The sequence below is a fragment of the Callospermophilus lateralis genome, chromosome 1, assembly GCF_048772815.1.
Source record: "Callospermophilus lateralis isolate mCalLat2 chromosome 1, mCalLat2.hap1, whole genome shotgun sequence".
Classification (NCBI taxonomy): Eukaryota; Metazoa; Chordata; class Mammalia; order Rodentia; family Sciuridae; genus Callospermophilus; species Callospermophilus lateralis.
This window is the reverse complement of record NC_135305.1, coordinates 98,532,599-98,551,755: the sequence shown is the minus strand read 5'-3', so window position 1 is coordinate 98,551,755 and position 19,157 is coordinate 98,532,599. Positions and strand designations below refer to the sequence as shown.

At 36.9% G+C, this 19,157-nt stretch overlaps 1 protein-coding gene and 1 pseudogene across 1 annotated transcript in view; both read right to left on the bottom strand.

Annotated features, from left to right (window-relative positions):
* Positions 1-19,157, bottom strand: part of Hecw1 (HECT, C2 and WW domain containing E3 ubiquitin protein ligase 1) — a 240,400-nt gene that overhangs the window by 138,561 nt on the left and 82,682 nt on the right. The window lies entirely within an intron of this gene.
* LOC143411938 (E3 ubiquitin-protein ligase Mdm2 pseudogene) lies at positions 5,969-18,335 on the bottom strand (annotated as a pseudogene).

Here is a 19,157-nt window from a genome sequence, read left to right as displayed (position 1 = left end):
GATCATAACGTATGTACCTGACTTCTGGTACTTCTAATTACCTTTATAAATTAGTTTCAGTTAATTACAACATAATTTTTAAGAATTAATCATGCCTGGTACTGAAAATCTGAATTTTGGGATGCCAAGCATGAGGTTCAAGTTCAGAAACAGGTAGTACTCTAAGAAGGTCTGTGTAAGTGAGATTTCAGTTTCCCCAACTGTCTTTCTCACATATTCTCTTGGTTATATTAGCTAGGTTTGAAAGCTTATCGTTAACTCCATCACTATGGATTTGCCATCTGCTCTTCCACATTATCTGCATAACATTTCCTTTTAATCACTCTGTAAATCACTGTACTACTTGTACTGTATTACTTCTGTTATTTTTCACTTACACCATACTCTAAGTTATATCCATTAATGCATCCTTTAAAACTAATATTCTAGTCAAGGATGGGTGCAATTAATGGCCTCTAGGTTTGCCAAAACTTTTATAGGATAAATAATAACTCTTTATGCCCTCACTCTGTGTATTAAATTTTTTAAAATCCCCATCTGTCGGAGGTCCTCAAAAATTCTATAGTCCAGTTACTCCATTGTGGAGTGTATTATAATAAATCATCTGAACTAAATACTCAACAAAAAGGTTAGAAACAAGCTGATATGGTGGCACACACCTGTAATCCCAGTGGCTCAGGAGGCTGAGGCAGGAGGATCACAAGTTCAAAGCCAGCCTCAGAAAAAATGAGATGCTAATCAGTGAGACCCTGTTTCCAAATAAAATACAAAATAGGGCTAGGGATGTAACTCAGTGGTCGAGTGCCCCTGAATTCAACCCCTGGTACCCCACCCCCCCAAATTAGAAACACTATAGTGTATGCATCTGATAGAACTGTTTATCATTTTAATTTAAATTATAATTTTTATATAATTATGTACAATTACAATATAATTAACACATATTAAATGCTAATAAGATAGGAAATGCTTGTTATATAATGTTATGTGACAAAAACAGGACAAATAATTACATATCATTCATGATCATAATACCATAATGTTTATAATATGAAAAAAATGCCTGGAAATTGTTACAATAAATTTTAATAGCAGTTGTTTTACCAAATAAGAACATTTTCCCCCATTTCCTTTTTATATTTTCTGTGCTTTCTGTAGTATCTATTAATGAAAAACTTAATAGCCTTTATTGAAATGAGATACACCTACGGTATCCTGCATGGGACACTGAAGTGAGCTTATCACAATATATTCTAGAACTCAGTGGCAATTCCTGGGTTATTTCCTCTTTCCACACAATTTCTTTCTTAATCCCCCTTCCCTTGTCCATTCTTTATCCCAAACATCAGCCTCTCCCCACCAGGCCCTTATCTCCATGCCATGGTCATTGGAGTTCACATGCCTCAGATCCCTAGGCCAGGCTCTGCTAAGAACTAGAGAGCAGCTATCTATTCAGGACAAGCTAGTTGAGCCTAAGGCGAGGGAATGAATTTTGCCTGGATGTAACAGCTGATCTGGCTTTTACTTCAAGTCTCTGAAAAACCTTCAGAATAAGATAAACTTGGCTTTTATTCCTAGATCTGCACATAAAAATTCCTGACTCTATCAATCACAGCCTCTTTAAACCTCAGCATCCTAGCCTGTAGAATGGGAAAATAAGGCCCATGCCATGTTAAATAAAGTGAGTATTTCTCTTTCCATTCCTTTCTTCTCAGACAGACTCTATCTACCCCATCCTCTGCCATCTCCTCCTTTTGCGTCTCCCATTGTTGGACTTCCTTCAAATTTACTAATTTCAGTTGTCCCTTAATGACCAATGATTGTATACAGGTGTTTGTAGTAATCCATAGGCCTGTTTCAAGTGTTCAATGTCCAGACAAAAGCTAGTTTTCCCACTACTAAACCCACTTAATCTTTGTATCCAGGGAATAGCCTGCTTATCGGTCAAAAGAGAAATTTGTGAACTATATCTGCAAAGGATTTTTTTTTTTTTTAAAAGAAGGATGAATTGTAGCTTCAAGCCCTTTGCTGTTTTGGGAATTTTATCTCCTTGTAACTTAATGAACTCCTCATACCTTAATGAACTATTTGTACCTTAATGAACTCCCTGTACCTTAATGAACTCCTTGTACCTAAAAGAAACTGGTATGGAAATGAAAGAGCAAATCTTGGACAGATTTAAGGGTCTGAAGTCTGACAATTCTCCATATTCATTCTCTCTTGCTCATGAAGCATCTTAGAGAAACTCTAACACATGCTTGGGCAAGAATAAATGAATAAATGGCTTATCTCTTCATAAGTCATAAAATTGCCCTAAATAAAGGACTTTTGGTACTTAGGGATAAGAGAACATAGTTCCATAGATCACCTCTCCATCAGAACATTGGATTCTGAACTCTCTTGTTTCCACTTTAGTGACTGTCAGACCTTTGAAAACTGAGCAGCAACGACAGAAAGAAGGCTATATGAGGTCCAATGTTGGGGCCACTATGAGTAGGAACTACAGATACAGTATTCTAAGGTGTAAAGCATCCTTCTGGTTAAAAGCAAACTTTATTTTGTTTGGGCACAAGTTGTTTAGATTTTTACTTTGGCTTTGGCCCACCATTTCTTAGCCTTGGTTCTTATTAGAATCATTTGGGGGAGCTTTCACAACAATACACCTTCCTGGACCCCATTCTTGACTAATTAAATTAGGCTACCTTAAAGGTGAAGCCAGCACTATTAGTGTTTAAAACCTCCCCGGTGAATTTGCTGTGTAACCAGGGGGAAGAAGCACAGTTTTCCCATTTTAATATTAAATAATATCATTATCAGGAAAATATTCCTTAGAGCAAATAAAATCTTCTTCTTTGACCTAAATAGCCAATATCTGGTGATCTGTAACAGATGTTTTTCAGACCTCTGTTTAATAGTTTATTTTTAAAACATTTAATAAGTTGTTTGTAAATTGATAAATATGTGTACTAAGCCCCCAAATTAGACAATCAACACAACTTTGGTAATCTATAGCATGAAGAGTGAGACTCCATTTGCATAGAATTGAATGTTGTGTAATAGCACAGTCACCACATAAATACCTATGTCCTCATTGTACATCATTTATAATCCCAAGAAGGTACTTTAAAATATCTTAGAATTGTTTTCAATTTAGGGAAAATAGCAGATAATTCCAATAAATTCTAAAATCATATGTTGACAAGGGCCTGGTTTACCAGGTTAGACTCCCAAAACAATTCCACATTTTATTAGGAGACTTCAAGATCTTTTCCTTATGGGTAAATGTAAGTTACTGACATTATCATTACCACATTTCTCTTACCTAAATACATGAAAAGGTTGGAGAATAAGTATATTTTTACTTAGCACCAATATAACTGTTGACTTATTTTTTTTTAATCTTGAAAGAGTATTTTAAGAGACTTTGAAAAAGCATAGAAACTAAGAATTGGAAATTTTAAGAGAACCTAAATTTTAAAATGAAATTTTCACACAGATGTTTTCTCTTTACACAAAACTTAACAAACAAGTTACATGTGAATGTCCTGCCTAAATTTTAAAAAATCAGCTACTTTTCATTCAAAAGAAGTGGAAAATTATCTAAGATCTGAGGTATAGGGGTAAATGATGAGGTATACATATCTAATTCAAATTACTTTAAAACCCAAATATAAAATGTAAAGAATTTTTTTTTCCTTATATAAGTAGATATTCATTATTCCCTTTCCCAAGATTAATTATGTTAAAGAGAAGAAATACACATGGACAAAGACATTGTCTTCCTTAATATTATGCAAAAGAAAACAAATTCCATGTTTTCCAAGTTTTTAGAGTTATATAATAATATCTCTATCTCTCTCTATCCATATTTCTATTTTTGTGGAAAGGTCAACTAATTGAAATAAATTAACACAATCATTTATATTGGCTGTTACATACTGGGCAGAAGTATGTATGTGGATAAAGATGTCCACTCTTACCTCTCCTATTTAATATAGTGCTAAAATTCTATCCAGAGCAATTAGGCAAGAGAAAGAAATAAAAGGGAGGAAAATAGGAAAGGAAGAAGTCAAATTATCACTGTTTGCAGATGATAAGATCTTTTACTTAGAAGTTCCAAAAAACTCTACCAAAAGACTGCTAGAGCTAACAAACAAATTTGGCAAAGTAGCAGGTTATAAAATCAACATTCAAAATCAATAGCTTTCCCATATACCAACAATGAATTTGCTGAGAAAGAAATTAGGAAAACAAACCACTCATAGTAACCTCAAAGAAAAATAAAATACCTAGGAATAGATCTAATCAAGGAGATGAAAGATTTCTAGATTGAAAACTATAGAACATTGAAGAAAAAAATTGAAGAAGAACTCAGAAGTTGGAAAGACCTCCTATGTTGATAGATAGGGTGAATTAATACTGTTAAAAGGGCCATATTACCAATGCAATATACAGATTCAGTGCTATTTCCATCAGAATATCAATGACATTCTTCACAAAACTAGAAAAAAAAAACAGTCCTAAAATTCATTTGGAAGAATAAAAGATGTAGAATAGCCAAAGCAATTCTAAGCCAAAAAAGCAATTTTGGTGGCATCACAATATCTGACTTCAAATTGTACTACAGAGCTATAGCAACAAAAATTGCATGATATTGGCATAAAAACAGACACATAGACCAAAGGTATGGAAAGAGAGACACAGAAATAAACTCACCAGATGTAGTTATTTGTCCCTTGACAAAGGTGCCAAAAACATACATTGGAGAAAGACAGTTTTTTTTTTAAACAAATGGTGCTGGAAAAACTGGTTATCCATATGCAAAAGAATGGAACTAGACCCTTAACTCTCACTCTGCACAAAAATCAACTTAAAATGGATCAAGACCTAGGAATTAGACCAGAAACTACACAACTCCTAGAAGAAAATGTAGGGTTAATGCTCCCACTTAATGCACAGGCAACAACTTTCTCAATAGAATCACTAAATCTCAGAAAATGATGCCAAGAGTTAATAAATGGGATTGCATCAAATTAAAAAGCTTCTGCATAGAAAAGGAAACAATTAGGAACATGAAGAGAGAACTACAGAATGGGAGAAAATTCTTGCTCCCTACTCTTCTGACAGAGAATTAATACCTAGAATATCAGAAGAACTCAAAATATTTGACATCAAAAATAATTTTATTTATTAATAAATAGGCAAATGAATTAGACATTTCTCAAAAGAAGAAATACAAATAGCCAACAAATATATGAAAAATGTTCAACATCATTAGCAATCAGAGAAATACAAATCAAAACCACACTGAGATTTCATCTCAGACCAGTCTGAATGGCAGTCATCAAGAATATAAATAATAATAAATGCTTGAGAGGATGTTGAGGAAAAGGAACACTTTTACATTGTTGTTGGGATTGTAAATTAGTACAACCACTTTAAAAATCAGTATGGAGGTTTCTCAAAAGAGTAGGCATGGAACCATCATATGACCCAGCTATACTGCTCCTCAGTGTTAACCCTAAAGAATTAATGATACAGACATACCCATGTTTATAGCAGCACAATTCACAATACCAAAGTATGCAACCAGCCTAGGTGTCCATCAATGAATGGATGGATAAAGAGAATGTGAATGAAGATTAAAATAAAAACACAATGGAGTTTTATTCAGCCATAAAGAAAAATAAAATTGTGTCATTTGTAGGAAAATGGATGGAACCAAAGAATATCATGTTAACTCAAAGTAAGACAAATTTGGAAGGATTATATGTTTTCTCTCTTGTATGGAAGCTGAAAAGGAAAAAGGAAAAGAACGATGGGGGCAGAGCTCATGAAAATCAATGGACTAAGGGGTTGGAGGCAGGGAGGGAGTGGGGACTTGCTGAGGAGTGACATTGGCCCTATTATATTGTTATATTGTGTGCATTTACAAATATGTAATAACAAATCCCATCATTGTGTACAACTATAATGCACCAATAAAAACAATGAGGGGAAAAGAAGGAAGTGAGGGCTGAGAGTAGCCCTCATTTTCTTGCAGTTGGGAGGCACATGTGATTTTATCATTATTTCCCTGAACACAGGACTCCTTGGAATTACTTACTATAGGTTTTTTTTTTTTCCTAGACGAGAATATTAAAGCCCTCTTCTGTTTGTTTTGAGTTTTCTTTTGCTTATATTGGGCTATCTCAGGGATTTCCCCTTTACTGTCCCTTTTCTCTTCAGGAAACCAATTCTCACGGAGGGTCCATCATCTGGTGCAGAGTGGTAGAAGGGAAGGATTTGTTTGGTTGCATAAAGTTCATTTCCAGTAGTCAGCTAAAGAAGTTTCAGGATCTTCTTCAAATTAATTTTCGTCAAACCTCCTGCCTCATAACATGGTGAGTTGTATACCTCATCATCTTTCCTTGAGAGTTCCTGTCCATCAATAAAATATTTTGAATTGAGAGGTGAAACTTCAAATTCTACACTGAATTGATCTGAAAGTAAATTCTGGTCCAACCAAATACCTGAATGTTCACTTACAACATAATCAAAATTCAGACTTGTTGGTGTTTCTGTTGATACACCACTACTACTTCTTTCACAACATTCTCCACACAGAACCAGACCTTCATCAAAAGAAAGGGAATCCTATCAGATTTGTAGTACTTCCTTTGTTGTTCTCCAATAAATTCATCTGATTCTTCTTCTAATTGTTCTCTTTCTAGATGAGGTAGATGCTCAAGAAATCAAATATAAAAATGGTTTCACTTCTGTTGGCTCTTGCACAGGGTATTTGTGATCACACCCAGTTTCAAGGGGGACTAAGGGGTTGGAGGCAGGGTGGGAGTGGGGACTTGCTGAGGAGTGACATTGGCCATATTGTATTTGTTTTCACAGATCTGCCTGAATCTGATGGCTTTTGCTGACTGACTGCTACCAAGTTGATGCAGATCACCATATTTTCCTGTGTTCTCTCACAGATAAGGTTGGCATCCCAAAGGAGTCTTTTATAAGATCATTTAAACAATATATATTTTTGTTTCTCCCCATGTTACTGTGTAGTCATAGTATACTGGTCAAGACAATATATAACTTCTTTCAAAGTGTGTCTTTTAGTGTATCAGCTGACTTTAACAACATCAAAGGCAATGGCTTTGGTCTAACCTGTGTCTCTTGTTCTGAGGTCAGAATCTGTAAGGTAACTACAGTTCATCAGGAGACACACTCATTGGTAATGCACATTTCCCTGTTGCTCATCATGTGGGATTTTTTTTGCTGTTGGAAGGGGTCCCTTGAGGGTTCCCAGTTCCCGTCATGGGGCACATGAAACAGATGATGATTCCACTCACTGAAACCAGGTCCCTGGGAGCTCCAAAGCACTAAATCTGTGGAAGAATGAGGCTCCTGATGTTGGAAGGGGCAGGACTCCAGTCACAGGGAACAGGACTGCCCCTTGGGATTGGTTTCTTGCTCTGTCTTCCTTCTAGCTACATACAAACACTCACATACACATTTGCAACAGGAGCTGAACTCACTGAAGTCCAGAAGTGAGCACTGCCTTCCAGAAATAGCCTGATCATTAGGGGCATTTGGTACATGCAGGCAATAGTTTGTTGCTTTGTATTCTTTTTTTTTTCTTTTTGTAGTACTAGGGTTTAAACTAGGGCCTGTCACATGCCAGACAAGTAGTCATCCACCCCTGAGCTAGATCCGGGCCCTCTATGTTGCATTCTTTTGAATGGCTGTGGATGGGACTGGGTATCTACTCATTAGAAGTTAGTAACACATCCTTAGATGTGACAACCAAAAATGTTTCCATACATTGCTTAATGTCCTCCTGAGGACAAAATCACTCTTGTTGAGAAATATTAATTTGCATAGACTTCAGTTTTCCCAGAGAGGTATTAGGACCGCTGTTCCAAGATATGGGACTGAAATGCTTCATTTTATTCCATCTTGCTTAAAAAAGAATCTGAGGAGGTCTTACAGAATTTCCATAAATTGACTTTAGTGAAATAAATGCAGAGTAACTACCTTAAGGGCCTAGTTAGAGAGAAGAGAGGTGGTACTAGTGGAGGGGAGGAGTCTGATGAACAGGTGGACGACTTTCCAGAAACTTAACTTTCCAAACCTTAATAGATGAGTAAGCATCTGTGGGGTAAGAAAGGGGTGGAGGAAACATTCCAGGCAGAAGGGTGCCATGGGAAAAGGGCAGAAGCTTACATACAGTGCATGGGTCCCTATGGGAACTATGGGAGGTTTACTAGGTCTGGGTCATAGTGGTAAATTGTGAGATGAAACTGAATAGATACGTAGACTCCAGATCATGAAGAGCCTCCTGGTCAGAGCGTGAACTAATACCAAAGGCAACTGGGAGCAATTCAAGAATCTGAATCATGCATATAACATAGTCAGATATGCATTTTGGAGACATCACTGTGTGTGAGTGCTGAGGAGGTGGATCAGGTAAGACAAGTGAGAAATGGGGAGCAAGCCTGGCAGGCAAGGAGAAATGGGTGGCAAATTTGTGGACAAGGATAAAAGTCAGTGAGAGCTGTGTGGGAGAGGAAGAAGTCACAGATTTATAAGAGTGATTTCCTAAGGGTGAGGTAGGTTGGAGAACTGATAGCAAAGAATGATGCAAAGACTGACTGAATGAATGCCCCAAAGCAAGCAAGGAACAGAGCGATGGAAATCAGGGCTTAGATGTGGGAGGATAGATTGTAGGGGAAGAACTGGAAAGTTTGTGACATTTGGGAAAGATCCAGGGTATAAATACTGAAATGGACAGATGATGGTGAGTGGAAATGAAGGTCATTGAGATCAGGGAGGTAAAAGAAATTATCAGTCATATATGTAGACCTTGATAATCTAGGAGACTGTAAGTCCTGAATTTTGTTGAAGAAAAATAAAAATGGAGGTCACAGTTTAGATATGCCCCAAGGTCAATGGATCATAACCATAAAACTAGAACTTAGGTCATCCTGAGTTCTCTGAAATGCTGTCTCTGATCATAAACACAAACAAAAAGCTTCAGATCCTTGTCAGCATGATTCAGGGAAATTAAACCAATTGGCTCTAGACAAATCAGCTTAAAAAGCTCTGTTTGCTCTCAAAATTAAATACATATCAGTAATCATTAAAAAAGTCAAAAATATTTTCTTCTTTATTGCTTTATAAGTGATGCTGTAACTGCAATAAGGGAACTGGTGGCCAATTGAAGCTCCCATATTGCAATCTGAACCTTTTATATGACAGTGTACTTTAAAAATTTCCCTAATTTGATCTGATTCTATGTTTGATGGAGTACAATGAAGACAGTGCCATAGGTAGAAAGGTCTTTTCTGGCTGTTGCAGAGTAAAGAATGGAACCCAACAATGTAGCTAAGACAAAAGGGACATCATTGTGAAGATGATACCATAATCAAAAATGAGAAGTTGGTTGTGGAAATTTTCAACTTTCAAATATTAAACATGATTTGGAAAATATTCTTTTAGCCCCTTAGGTAGGGGTATGAGAAAGGATGACTCTAGTCTCAGAGAGTAGAAGTATAGCAATACATTTATGTCCACTAATAAACTTCTCAAAGTCAGGAAAGGGTAAGAATTTTTTAAAAATCATAAGAATAGTTGATTTGGTTTGGATAATGTTGAGTAGATTGAGGCTGAGGGCACTAATACTAATTAGAAGCCAAGATTAAATGCCTCATAGTGTGGAGTAAAAGTGGTCCCAGTTGTTAGATAAAAATTAGAAGAGGCCATTGTTTTAGACTAAGCTCCTTCACTGAGCCCCAACAGACTGGGCTAAAAATAAAAGTGAAGTCACCTCATCCTTGAAGTCAAACTGAAACTAAGTTTTCTGACCTTTCAAAAAAAATCAGGAAAGAGATAACAGTCAAAATTCCCAAACAGGCCAGTTTCAATTTGCTTGACAAATTCCTTCTGCTTTAAATCTTTACAAAACAAAATAATAACCTGAAGTAACTGAATGTTAATTAGTCAATTTTCTAGTATTCTGTTTCCTTGTCCCCACTTTAAATGGAATGTAACTCCTAAATGACCCATTTGTTTTTTGTTCTTTGTTTCTGTCCTTTTCAGCCCTTCTCTGCCTATAAAACCAACTTCTTTTGCTTGACTGATTGGAACACATTCAACTTGATGGAATGAAATGTTGCTCAATTCTAGAATTGAAAATAAAGTCAATTAAGATCTTTAAATTCTTGTAATTTGTGTCTCTTGACATTGTTACGTGACATAGGTCTTGAAATGCAGTTTGAGTGGCATCTAATTTTGCCTCTCTCAAAGCCAGATATAAGAGGTGAAAATAAAACATCATTTCTGTTCATGAACACCTGTTTGGTACCATTCAGCCAGCACTATTATTTGCTACTAATGAAAGTTAAAAGGACTGGGCTTGGAGCTTCCTGTGTAAGTGTTCTCCAAGGAGCAGATAGAGCAGGAAAGAAGCAAATGGAGCATGCAAACTGCAGCTACCCTTCCTTAGAATCTTACAATCTATTTGACTTTCAATTCAGGTGGCACTATTCATTGAATTTAAAGATGACTCTCAAAAAAAAAGTCCTGCTGAATGTTAAGGATAACAATAGACAGACAACTCCATTAGTACAACTAGTAATTGAATCAGGAGCAATTTTTTTCTCTCTCAATAACAACATAACATGGTTTTATAATATGAAGCTGTGCCATTGGAGTCGGGATGTAGGGGAAGACCTGTCCCTCTAAGTAGGATGTAGTTTCACTCTCTCCTGGGAAGAAAGTGCCAGAAACCATCCTGCTGAGGGAAGAACCTTGTAACTTCAGAGAATCTTACTACTTTGCATGGTGAACACTGCTCTGTCAAAATTTTAATACATGGAAAGTTTATGTTTCTTTTTCTCCTACTGAATAAAAGCAAATGAAAAGCTGTGACTAGGTCACCACTGTCTCAGAATCTTCCTAACTGGTCCCCTGTGTTCAGCTTTTTTCTTACAGTCACCAATAAAATTGTCTCTGAAATACAAATTTGATCATTCTGTTCTCTGATGTTATGGCTTCTTCTGATTTTTTATTACCTACAGAATAAAATCTGTATTTCCTAATGATATGTCTGGTTCCTGCCTATCTTTTGGTTTTATTTATTTCAGTGATTCTCTGAAGACCTAATTTTTTTTCACACATTTTCACAAACTTTCTAGTTATCTAGATGTTGTTCTTTCTCAACTTCTTTGCCCTTCTAAACTCCCAATTCATCCTTCAAAAAAATCATTCAAATTAAACTTCTTTTGTGGAGCCCTTTCTGATGGGAACAGCTGTTCTTTTACTGCTTAGTATCCCCTGCATAGTTCTCCTTATATTGATTTTCCTGGGATCATGAAGATGCACATGTGGTATTTGTATTTACTAAAGCTCTTTGTGCACGGAAAATTGCATGCATATTGAACATGTTGATAAGTGAAGGAATGGCTCCTTGCTGAGGTAGTTCCACATCAGTATTGCTACTGCAGGAGTAGCACACAGTCCAAGATTGTGGTGAGCTAAAAATCTACTCCTCTATGCTTTCTATACGGTACACTCAGTGCCCAGGACACAACAGGTATTATTCCAGCAGAAATAGCTAAGGATTATAATATATATAGTGATAGACTGCTCTAAAATAAAGCAAAGAAAAGCTCTTCATTTGGGTGTGGGTGTGGCCACCTACACAGGCTGGCACTGCAGGATAATAAATGTGAGAGAATTTGGAGAAAGTCCTCAAGACTCCTGCCCCTAGAGTACATACCTTGTATAACCCCCTCTTGTTGAGTGTAGGCAAGGGTGAATGTGTTGAATGCCACACCATAATTAGGTTAATGAGCAAGCAGAAGGAAGATCATCTGGATGGGCCTGACTTAATTAGATAAGCCCTTTTATGAAAAGACTGAGCCCTTTCTGAAGTTTGAGAGAGTGTGAGAGGAAGTCTATGCAAGGGAGATTTTTCCACCCTGTGCTGACTTTGATGACCGAGAGGGCCAACTGGCAAGGACCATAGAACAGCCTCAGGCTAATAACCAGAAAGAATCTCAACTCTGCCAGCAATGTGAATGATCTTGGAAACAATCCCTTCACTGGACAAGCCCCTGGAGGAAAACACTGGTTGGTCAATCCCTTGATTTCAGCCCTGAGATCCTGAGAACCCAGACTCTGACCTACAGCACTGTGAGATAATAAATGGCTGCCAGTGTTAAATTTGCAGTAATTTGTTATGTAGTGATAGAAACCTAACACAATAGTCCAAATTAGGGTAAACAGCAAATGAAGATACCTCTAGAACAAACATGCAGTTGTTTGTTGAGAGTGTTTAATTCAGTGTATTATAGAATCTCCAAAGCTGGTTTCTTTGTAAGGTTTATAAGTGCTAAGTTAAGTAAGGTGAAACACATTTCTTTACTATTAGGTGACTAAAGGTTTTAATTATGCAAATATGCATAATGAATCTGTGATATATTATTCAGGGTTTTCCATATTTGACAGGTGACACTCCCCTTTGCTCATGTGTGTGTGTGTGTGTGTGTGTGTGTGTGTTTGTCTGTATCATGGTTGACTAATGTTATATAGATCACAATTTGGGAAACTGATATTTTGTGGTCAGTTATAAAGTTCAGTGTGTCCAGTTTATGCCCACTACACTCTCATTCAAGAGTAAATTAAAAATAAACGTATTTTCTTTATTTCTTTGGGTGGGGTGTACCAGGGATTAAACTCAGGGGCACACAACCACTGAGCCACATCTCCAGCTATATTTTGTATTTTATTTAGAGACAAGGGTCTCACTGAGTTGTTTAGCGCCTCACTTTTGCTGTGGCTGGCTTTGAACTTGAGATCCTCCTGTATCAGCCTCCTGACACACAAGATATTTCAAATATACAAAAATGTGGAGAGTTTTCCATCCACAGACTTTCAGGGACTTTTTTCAGAAATATTTTTTTTTATATATTGTAATCATAAACCAAGGCATCAGATTAAAAAGAGATATATCATAAATATAAAAAGCATGGTTGTTGGTATATATTTGGAAGTATAGCATATGTTTTGGGAATAGTACTATAAAAAAATTAAAAATAAATAGAAAATACATACTTTCTGAAAAATAAAATGTTTTAAATAGATTCAAGAGGAGATGGAAAATCCTGAATAAATTGAGAATCATTAAATATTTGAATTGATAATCAAATATCTTATCCCCAGATTACCTTACATGTAAATTTTCCTAAAACTTCTTGGGACAGATCAATTGTCCAATAAAAGTTTATAAAAGAGACAGCTACCCAAATAATTTTCTGATGTTAAGATGTCTTTAATACCAACTGGACAAAGGTACCAGAAGAAAATAAATTATCATTAACACAGACAATGGAAAAACTCGCTGCAAATCAAAACAGAGCTCATACGAAAAATATCAAAATATATCTTGCAGGCTAAGTACTATCTCTATGATTCTTCCTCTGAAATCAGGAGACTCTTGATCTTTCCTAAGTTCTTCTATTGGGTATGCAAGATGTTTGACATTTATTTTATATACAAACTTTACTTCATCTTTCTTTAATTTTTTTTTTTTTAGTTATAGGTGGACACAATGTCTTTATTTTACTTTATGTGGTGCTGAGGATCAAACCCAGAAACTCACGCATGCTAAGTGAGCACTCTGCCCCTGAGCCACAACCCCAGCCCTTCATTTTACTAAAATATTTTTTTCCAGATTTCATGTTTCTCGCCTATATTTTAACACATTTTATCTTGCTGGTATGTATGTATTTCACGTGTTTTCAAGTTCAAGAAGGGATGTAAATACTTGAAAGCGTATTTGTATATGAACATGGATGTAACAGGATGCTCGGTGCCTCAGATTTTGGATGTCCACAGAAAATGGGTGGAGGAAGTAGGAAGTATGGCTAGAGGAAGTAAGTTGTTGGGGTGTTGTTACTTTGGAGATTATGCTTTGTCCCTTGTGAGAAGAGCTCTCTCTGTTTCCTGGTTGTGCCCCATATCTAAAGAGATAGATCAGTAATAGGGCCAGCCGCCCTACTGTTCTCTGTACCATAAGGCAGCCTATTAAGTGAGAAAATCTCTGACTCACTTTTCTCTTTCCCAGACCCAATAACAGTTATTAACTGTTGTTAACAGAACAGTTATTACTCTTGTAGAGAAAAAGTGAGGTGGATCCCCCATTCCCTTCGCAACCTCAAAGGAGAAAAAAAATGGAGAATGTCCCCTTGCCTCTCCAAGAGCCTCAAATCATAATCCTGGCCTGGATTAGAGGTGCTATGGTTTGGATCTGGAATGTTCCCCAAAGTCTTCTGTGTCCCTAGTACAACAACGTTCACTAATACGGTTTTTGGGAAGTGACTGGATCAGGAGGGCTCTGACTGCTTCAGTGAATTAATCCATTTATGGCTGAATGGACTACTGGGAGGTAGGACCTAGCTGGAAAAGTAGGTCACTTGGGACATACCCAGAGGATTTATCTTCTTCTTGGCCCCTTTCTCTGTTTCCTGGCTGCCATGACCCGAGCAACTTTCCTCCATCATGCCCTTCTACCATGATGTTTCTGCCTTAGATCCAGTTGGCCATGAACGAATCCTCTGAAACTCAGAGCCCAAATAAACTTTTCCTTCTTTAAATTGCTTTTTTCGGTCACTTTGGTCATAGTGAGGAAAGCTAATTTCAGACAGAAAAGAGATTTACATTGAATATAAAATTAGACTTGATTGGGTTATTTATAACTAAAAGTGACCAGAAGGTGATGGTATGTGTCTAAGACATCATTTAGAGACCTTTGAGCTTAACTAAATGCAGCTATTGGAAAAAACTTAAAACTGATTATGGTATTATCCTATAGAATTGAGGCTGCACAATTAAGCAGATATCTATCAATAATCTTTTTAGCCAGCTTTTTTGTTGTTGTTGTTGTTGTGATCAATTTTTTATTGTTGTTGTGGTCAAAAGACCCTACAAGAAGGAAAAGTTTATTTTACCTCATAGTTACAGAGGTTCAGTCTGGTAACCCTCTTTTCTCAAATTACAATATGAAATCAAACTTTTAAAACTTTTTAAAGATTTCCTAATGGTGAGATCATAACGTATTTGTCTTTTTTGTGCCCGACTTCTGGTACTTCTAATTACCTTTATAAATTAGTTTCAGTTAATTACAACATAATTTTTAAGAATTAATCATGCCTGGTACTGAAAAATCTGAATTTTGGGATGCCAAGCATGAGGTTCAAGTTCAGAAACAGGTAGTACTGTAAGAAGGTCTGTGTAAGTGAGATTTCAGTTGCCCTGTCTTTCTCACATATTCTCTTGGTTATATTAGCTAGTTTGAAAGCTTATTGTTAACTCCATCACTATGGATTTGCCATCTGCTCTTGCACATTATCTGCGTAACATTTCCTTTTAATCACTCTGTAAATCACTGTACTACTTGTACTGTATTTACTTCTGTTATTTCTCACTTACAAATACTCTAAGTTATATCTATTAATGTATCCTTTAAAAATAATATTCTAGGGGCTGGGATGTGGCTCAAGCGGTAGCGCGCTCGCCTGGCATGCGTGCGGCCCGGGTTCGATCCTCAGCACCACGTACAAACAAAGACGTTGTGTCTGCCAATAACTAAAAAATAAATATTAAAAAAAAAACTTAAAAAAAAATAATATTCTAGTCAGGGATAGGTGCAATTAATGGCCTCTCAGTTTGCCAAAACTTTTATAGGATAAATAATAACTTTTTATGCCCTCACTCTGTGTATTAAATTTTTTAAAATCCCCAATTCCCCCAAATGTGAGAGATTAGCTAATTAATCATGGTATTACTATAGTGGTAATTTGTAATACATGAACTCAATAACCTAAACATACTAATTCAGTTGTTACAAAATTGCAATTTAAAAGTAATTTATGGTATGACAAGAGCACTATTGATTTTTCTTAATGTTTTAACCTTGAAAGGACTGCTATTTCTATTTGTTCTTATTCATATTCTATCAACTTTTTTTTTCTAGGCTTATAACACATAGCAATGAAAAAAATATGCAAAAGTGAAATAGAGTAAAACCTGACCTGACTTGAGATGTGTAGCTGTGACATAGTCATTTACCCCTTGCAAAACAAATCTGATGGAGACAGAGATAGGACTTGCTAGTAGGGCCCCCCGAAAGATGGAAAAGCAGTCAGAGATAAACCCAGCTGAAATGGAATTTCTGTTGAATGAGTAAGGAAGGAGAATCCACAGGATTTGGCTGTTTCTGTGATTTAGTCCCCATTGGCTCTTTATGCTAAAGACAGAAACATACAATTTCTGAAAGGTGTTGCCTTCTCTTCCTCCCACCTGCACCACCATTCCTGATTCTTCCTTTCTTTCCTTGTTCCTAGATCCTCCTTTGGCTCTTCTTGTATCTGGTTCTCTTTGTCTTCATGCTTGGAAATCCACATAGTTCTACTTTCCCCTGACTCTAGTTCCACCTTTGATTTTTGGTACCATCCCCAAGGGATGTCACTTCTAATACTGGGCTTTAATTGAACTTACTTCAATTGATAAACTAGACACCACAGTTTTAGCTCTGATTTGTAGTGTTTGCCAATTTTTATGGTGTCAATATTCCCACCATGGCTGATTTCAGTAAATGTGGAGTTGGGAAGAGATATGCAGGGCCTGCTCCGCTCCGCCACATAAGCTGGCTGCCACCTATCACTGACCTGAGTTAATTTCAATAGAGTGAACCTAGTTCACTCTATTCCTCCACAAAGAATTAGGAATGGTTGTCATAGATTCTTTGACTAGATACTGGGTTTTACTGCTGCTCTCAAACTCTTCTATCTTCCTTATATGTTGAAACATGATGCTAACAGGCAAGTACAAGAAATCATTTAGCTAGTGAACATCAAATTATGTTCACTGGGTTCAGTGCATGAACCTCAGGAATCAGTGTGGCGCAAGAGGCACATAATTTGGGTCTCCCACTCCATGTAAAATGGATTTATGTCCCTTAGTTACATTGGTGTTCTATTCATGAGTGCTTTTTATAAAAGAATTCAGCAGCTGTTTTTATCAATGAAAGAACTGATTTTGTACTAAAGTATGGTTATTATTATGGTTTAGCTATGGAGAAGGTGAGTCATTAGGGGCATGCCTTTGGGATGTACAGTTTGTCCCTGAAGAGTGGAGCTCTCTCTCTGCTTCTAATATGGTGTCCTAGCTGCTTTTCTCCACCACACGCTTCCCCCATAATGTTCTGCCTCACTTCAAGCCCCAAGGAATGGAACCAGCTGTCTGTGGACTGAGACTTCTGAGACTGTGAGCCCCCCAATAACCTTTTTCTCCTTAAAATTGTTCTTGTCAGGTCTTTTGGTTGCAATGGTGGAAAAGCTGATAAAACATCTATGTTGGGGAACTTAAATCCATTTTTTAAAAACTACCATTTTAGAGAAATAGTGCTATTGGTTAGGATTTCTTACACACTTACTGCCAATACTAGCTGTGCACTTCAGAGAACGCTTTTCTTCCATAAACATTATTTTTGTGTTTATTAGTGTTATAGACATAAACAGTGTTTACTTTGTCAAGGGTCAAAAGTGCAATCTAATTTATGATTAAATTCTGTCTCAATGTCTAATCCATCAGGACTGAAGTTAACAATCTACTTTAAATCAATCATTGTTTGGTTAAAACTCTTTAGGCCTGGTTGATTATAGCAATCATTTAGCAATTCTCCTAATATCCTGGAGATCAAGGCCCTTGGCCAGGTTCTTATATTTGTCTCTAGGGGATGGGACTTTGAGCCTAATCTGACTGGCTCGTTCTGCTTTGTAAATCAAGTTTTGGCAATTTCCCTGCCTGATTTACCATGATGTTGTTGGGATGGTTAAATGTGATAACTCTGGCAAGGAATCTACTGGTATATAACTCTGATGAGCAGCTTGGCCTCTAGAAGTATGCTCTAAGGGTCCAGGGCCAAGTCTTACTCTATGAGGTTATGCCTATATTTGACCTTGCAGCTTGTCAGGGCAGTGGTTTGGTAATTGCAGGGAAATATTTTATCATCTCACAGCCAGCACCAGCACTAGAGGCAGCCCCTGAGCTACACGCTCTGTGCGAAGTTCCTCCTATATGCTGGAGCCTTATTTTAGGTGCACTGTAGGGAGATAAGTTGGGAGTCAAAATGGAGGTACCAGAACTAATTATATGTACACACACGTGTCTCCATATTTGCTGCTACCAGCCTGATCCAAGGTCCATGGTCTCCTACCTGGCTTCTGAAATTGCCCCCAACCGATGTCCTCTCTTCTTCCTTCCTTCCTGTCACTGAGCCCCATGTGCGTAACACTTCACCAGTGTTAGTTATTGTGACTCTTCTTTTCAGCCATTTGGGTGGGGGTGCTTTGGGTATCCCCAGGCACTTTTAATGTTCACTTGAGCCCTTTTCACATGGTCATTGGCATTTGGACATACTCCTTTGTGAGGTGCCTGCCAAGACTTTGGTCTATTTTTCTGTTGGTTTCTGTCCTTTTCTCTTTGATTTTTTTTGGGGGGTGATATGTGTGTTCTAGCTAACAGTTCTTTGACCTCTATTTTTATCTCAATATCTTCATCTACTCTAGAGTTTATTCTAAATGTAGAGTTTGGATGAACAAAGGTTCATAATTTTATTGTCATCCAATTAATCAAATTTTATGTTTTATTTAATGCTTTCTATGTTTTCTATGTTCTATTTAAGAATTTTTTTATTTCCCTAAGGTCATGAAGGCATACCCATATGTTTTCTTATTAATTAGAAGCTCTGTTGTTATGCTTTCATATCTAGATTTATAATTGATTCAGAATAGTTTTCTTTCAAGTTTTTTTTTTTTCTGTTGTTTGTTTGTTTTTGGTATCAGGGTTTGAACTCAGGGGAACTCAACCACTGAGCCACATCCCCAGCCCTATCTTATATTTTATTTAGAGATAGGGTCTCACTGAGTTGCTTAGTGCCTTGATTTTACTGACACTGGAGTTGAACTTGCGATCCTCCTGCCTCAGTCTCCTGAGCCACTGAGATTACAGGTGTGTGCCACTGCACCCTGCTGAACAGGTCATTCTTATTACATTATAATATCTTCATTGTCATAAAACAATGATGAGATGTGTGTGCATTTATT